Below are 4,973 nucleotides of genomic sequence, written 5' to 3'. Positions count from 1 at the left end.
CATGTGGCCAGCATGACTAAGCTGCTTCTGTTATAACCACAGCAGCACACAGAAATGTTGTTTACCTTCCCGCTGGAGTGGTACCTATTTTTCTACTTGGACTTTGATGTGCTTTCAAACTGCTAGGTTGGCAGGAGCTGGGACCGAGCAACGGGAGCTCATCCCGTCGCGGGGATCTGAACCGCCGACCTTTCGATTGGCAAACCCTAGGCTCAGTGGTTTAGACTACAGCGCCACCCGTGTCCCCTGCTGCTGTTAAGAGATGATAAATTAGTTCTTTTGCATCCTGTTCTGTTTCCATGTACAGGTTCAAAAGTCTTAGGTGAAAAGATAGAACAATAGTTTCTTTAGTTATCAGATAGATCTTGGTGAATGCCTTATTCCAGAACTAAGCAACCCCAGGAATCTCGCATCCCTCAAAGATTGGGATGGCATGCAACACTATGTATCGTGCAAAGAAGGCCTTTCTCTGTCCTGAATCAGCTGCCAATCCTTCTATTTATATTGAGATTTCTGTCATACCCTTCTGTTACCTACTAGGCACCACTCATTGGCGTTAACCCAGGTGATCTCCAGGTGATCTCCAGTGGATAAAAGTTTTATTCTCCAGGGTCCATAAGGTAATGTTGCATTGCCCATCAGTTCCAATAGCTACCATTCTAACATGAAATACTCAAGTCAGCCTCTCCATATGTTAACTCTTTGCTGCAGTGTATCTTTGCTGCACAAAAATTCTTAGCAATGATTTTCCAAATGGGTAGCAAGAAAAAGTAAGTAAAGGTAAAGGGACCCCATTAGGTCCAGTCGTGACCAACTCTGGGGCTGCGGCGCTCATCTTGCTTTATTGGCCGAGGGAGCCAGCATACAGCTTCCGGGCCAAGTGGCCAGCATGACTAAGCCACTTCTGGCAAACCAGAGCAGCACACGGAAATGCCGTTTACCTTCCTGCCGGAGCGGTACCTATTTATCTACTTGCACTTGGACGTGCTTTCGAACTGCTAGGTTGGCAGGTGCAGGGACCGAGCAATGGGAGCTCACCCCTTCACGGGGATTTGAACCGCCGACCTTCTGATCGGCAAGTCCTGGGCTCTGTGGTTTAACCCACAGCGCCACCCACGTCCCTAGCAAGAAAAAGTAGATTTGATCAAATGCTGTTATCCAGACGTGCTGAATAAAAGAAGTGAATGCTGCAGGGGCTGACAAATCACTCAGCTTAGAATCATTTAGCCTGGAGCAATATTATGGGGCCTATATAATAATTCTATATGCTGCTACAGTTCTGAATCTATGTATGAGCTTGTGGGACCTATTGACTTGAGAGCAACTTACCAACTGATGTGCATGGTGAAGATGTAGCCCTTGATCATTCAACATAATCAGGATAGACTTTGCTCCTTGATGCTTCGTTGCCTGAATGTGCTAAAGTATTCAAACAAAAAAAATGTTTTCCCCCATATATGCAATTTCAAAACTTTGTCTCAATATGTTGGTTTTCAGTTTCCTGCTCTGATGAATCTGAAATACCCTGGATCTGACACGCTGTCACTTGATTTCAGGAATGAAGTTGTTCAAATTGAGAGAAGATTTTTTCCCCCAACTGTCACTCTGTATTGAGGTTCGTGGAGTTTCATTTTTATTGGGAGGTTGAAAAGAAAAGAAAAGAAATGAAAAGAAGAGTTTGCTTGAAATATTGAAGTCTAAGTCCCTATTGTGTATAATGATGGAGCTTTTAAAATAGCTAGCGACTAAGCAATGCCATCAAATTGTCATTTATCACACAATCAGATTTCCAGCAGAAGCGATGTTATGAAACTAATTTACTAAAAATACATTTTAAAAATGCTGCTTTTCTCCCTCCAAGAAGAGAGTGCCTTAAAAAAAGTGTATATTAAATTTTGTTACTGAGAAAAACATGATGGCAATGCTAGGCTATGATTTGAAGATGCGTCCCGAAATGATGGCAATATTTTTTGGATGTCATGCTCTCATGGGGCTGTGATCTCATGAACACATGTTTTTGGGTGCCTTGTGAGATCTCACCCTGCAAAAGCATTTTTTTCAGGGTGAGAGCAAAGGGTGGGTCATGTGACTTGCCAAGAGCTTGTCCTGGACATGTGACCCAGTTTTGAGTCTGAAAAAGTTGGACGGTATGAGTTTGTTTTTATACCTGGTTGACCCACACAGAGAACAGATTAAGTGAGAGTGTTTATTTTCTTTTACTTTATTTTCCCCCTGCATTTTAAAAAACTATATATTTGCACTAATAAATTTTCATATATATATATTTTACATCTGATTATGTCCAATAAATAAACTGTAACATGTCTTATTCAGCAGAACAGTTTCATATGGGAAATATGTGGAGGTAGCTTATTGTTCTGGTTCAATCATACCAGTTAGTACAAATTAGCATATAGTTCGGTTAATTAAACTGTAAATTGCAATTTTCTATCGATTTCTGCAGGGCCAGCTTCCTTCCAATGAAGGTGATTTACTCCTTTCTCAGCCAGCCCCCCAACACTCCTTGATAAGGTAGAATTTAAAGCCTAATTTAAAGACATCGATAGGGATTTATTCTGGGTTGAACATTTAAGCCTATGTTTGCATATGTTGACAAATGGTTGTATGACTGAATCATGACTTAGCGTTGTATTAAGGCCCAATATATATGCTCCTGATGCAACGGAGATTCCATTTTTTCACACCTGCATCCACAATGCATCTATAATGTGGGTTGGTTGACCTGACAGGAAGTTTCCATATCAACACACCTTGCTAGGAGCTACTAGTACTCCTAGAGTAACTCTCGACATGCTCTCTTTATCTCATGTGATTTTACCATTCAGACATCGCCAGTGTGGCATGCTTTCCTGCAAGAGCCAGTGACAACATTGTCTTCTAGTCAAAAAAATTGACTTCCTCGCTGTTCGTGATTAGGATTTGCAGGTCTGCAGCATACCAAAGCCAGAGACACAAGAGGTGAGACCTAGCGACGTCACAAGGTCACCAGCTTTGTCAAAAATCTAATGTGCGAGTTGGGCCTTGGAACGTGGCCCAGTGTTAAAGGGGCAGAGCTAGGGATGTGTAGGCCCAGAAGAAATTTTTTAACCTGGGGGTGGTGGTGGTCTTTTATTCCTGCACACTGCTTATACATAACTGCTGGTGCTATGTATGATAAAGGTAAAGGTAAAGGGAACCCTGACCATTAGGTCCAGTCGTGACCGACTCTGGGGTTGCGGTGCTCATCTCGCTCTATAGGCTGAGGGAGCCAGCGTTTGTCCTCAGACAGCTTCCGGGTCATGTGACCAGCATGACTAAGCTGCTTCTGGCGAACCAGAGCGGCACATGGAAATGCTGTTTACCTTCCTGCTGGAGCGGTACCTATTTATCTACTTGCACTTTGGCGTGCTTTCGAACTGGTAGGTTGGCAGGAGCAGGGACCGAGCAACAGGAGCTCACCCCGTCGCGGGGATTCAAACTGCCGACCTTCTGATCAGAAAGTCCTAGGCTCTGTGGTTTAACCCACAGCGCCACCTGCGTCCCCTATGTATGCTAGTTATGTGCTAACTAGTTACCACAGGTATACATGTATGTATCTCATGCGCCTTCATCTTCAAAGGTCACATCAAGTGCAAAATGTTCAAGATCAGCTGATGAACCTGATATTTAAGGAAAAGGGCCTATGTGCTGGAGGTTTTCCACCACTGCCTCGTACCAATAACAGACACAATCAAAGACTGGGACTTCCTGTATTTTACAAGAGGCTTCCACAAAGGAGAGAATGAGAGACTGGAGATATCTGAAGATCAGCACTGGAGTTGTGATTTATCTGAACTTCTTTGTCATCTGGTTGAAAACATAGCTTCCAGCTCAATCAGCAATTGCTTTTTTTGTGACCATCTCACTGTTGAGTGCTTGTTCTTAAGAGAACCTGTCCTCCCACTTTTTTTTTGGTTAATATTATTTTCCCTCCTGTACAGCCCTAATTGCTCACACACACCAGAGTTTTATGCCAGCCATAAAAGAAAATGAAGGAGGTCAAGACCCTCAGATCTGTTTACGCTTGGATGGAGCAGGCAAAATTTTATACACTTTCCACAGAAAGTTCCTGCATCTCAGAATTCATTATGTTTTAACTTCTCTTTGTGATAGTTAATCTACCCAACCATCACGTTGCAATCAAATTTCGTGCTGATTCCTTTTATATTTTTATTGGGCCATCCTCATTCAGTCTGAGCAGACTTTTCTCACTAATCACTTGGTTCCCCACCCCCTTTCCTAGTTAGACAGAGCCTTGTATATATTTCCATTTTATAATTTATATTTTAAGTGATTGATGCATACCAATGTAAAGCTCCCTACTGGGACCATACAAGGTTAGTATAGTTTAGATCTGAGTTGGAGGCCACCAACTTGTGTGGCTTTAAAAGAGGAATAGACAAATTCATGGAGAAGAAGACCTTTGATGGCTACTTGTCATGATAACTATGCTCTGCTTCCACCGTGGGAGGCAGTAACGCTTCTCTGTACCTGTGCTGGTCCTGTGGGTTACCCGAGAGGCCAGGTCCAAGTCTGGTCTGTGGTCAAAGGTGCAACGTGGAGGCAGTCCATAGTAGCTGAAACTGGGTGTGGGGCAGGGAGTCGGGTGAAGTCAGGAACAGGCATGCAAGAAGGGAGCCAGGGCGGGTCAGGCGCTCAGGCAGGAAAGCAGGACAGGGTGCAGGCAGGAACTAGCAACCAACAATGTTGATCCCGCAACTTGGGACTGGGGCTGGCTGGTTTTTATCTGCCCCAAGGCATAGGGCGGCCCCGATCCTCAGGTGACTCGCCTCTCCCGGCCTGGAGGCGAGCACTCCTCCTGCAGGAACTTAGTTCCCTCCACCTCTCTGCCCTGAGCCTCTGCAGCTCATGAGAGGCTGGAGGGTTACGGGACCCAGAGGCAACCTCAGCTTCCCCTGACGGGGCTGAGAGTG

General features: G+C 44.4%; 1 long non-coding RNA gene across 1 annotated transcript; it reads left to right on the top strand.

The window, feature by feature from the left end:
* Positions 1-370: 370 nt before the first annotated feature.
* Positions 371-1,955, top strand: LOC310673490. The gene is made up of 2 exons (XR_014509071.1): positions 371-774; positions 1,139-1,955. It is a non-coding gene; the product is annotated as an uncharacterized lncRNA (long non-coding RNA).
* The last annotated feature ends 3,018 nt before the right edge of the window (positions 1,956-4,973 follow it).

Source organism: Podarcis tiliguerta (assembly GCF_965153285.1).
Source record: "Podarcis tiliguerta genome assembly, chromosome: 3".
Classification (NCBI taxonomy): domain Eukaryota; kingdom Metazoa; phylum Chordata; class Lepidosauria; order Squamata; family Lacertidae; genus Podarcis; species Podarcis tiliguerta.
The sequence above is the reverse complement of the archived record's forward strand: the minus strand, read 5'-3'. Positions and strand labels throughout refer to the sequence as shown.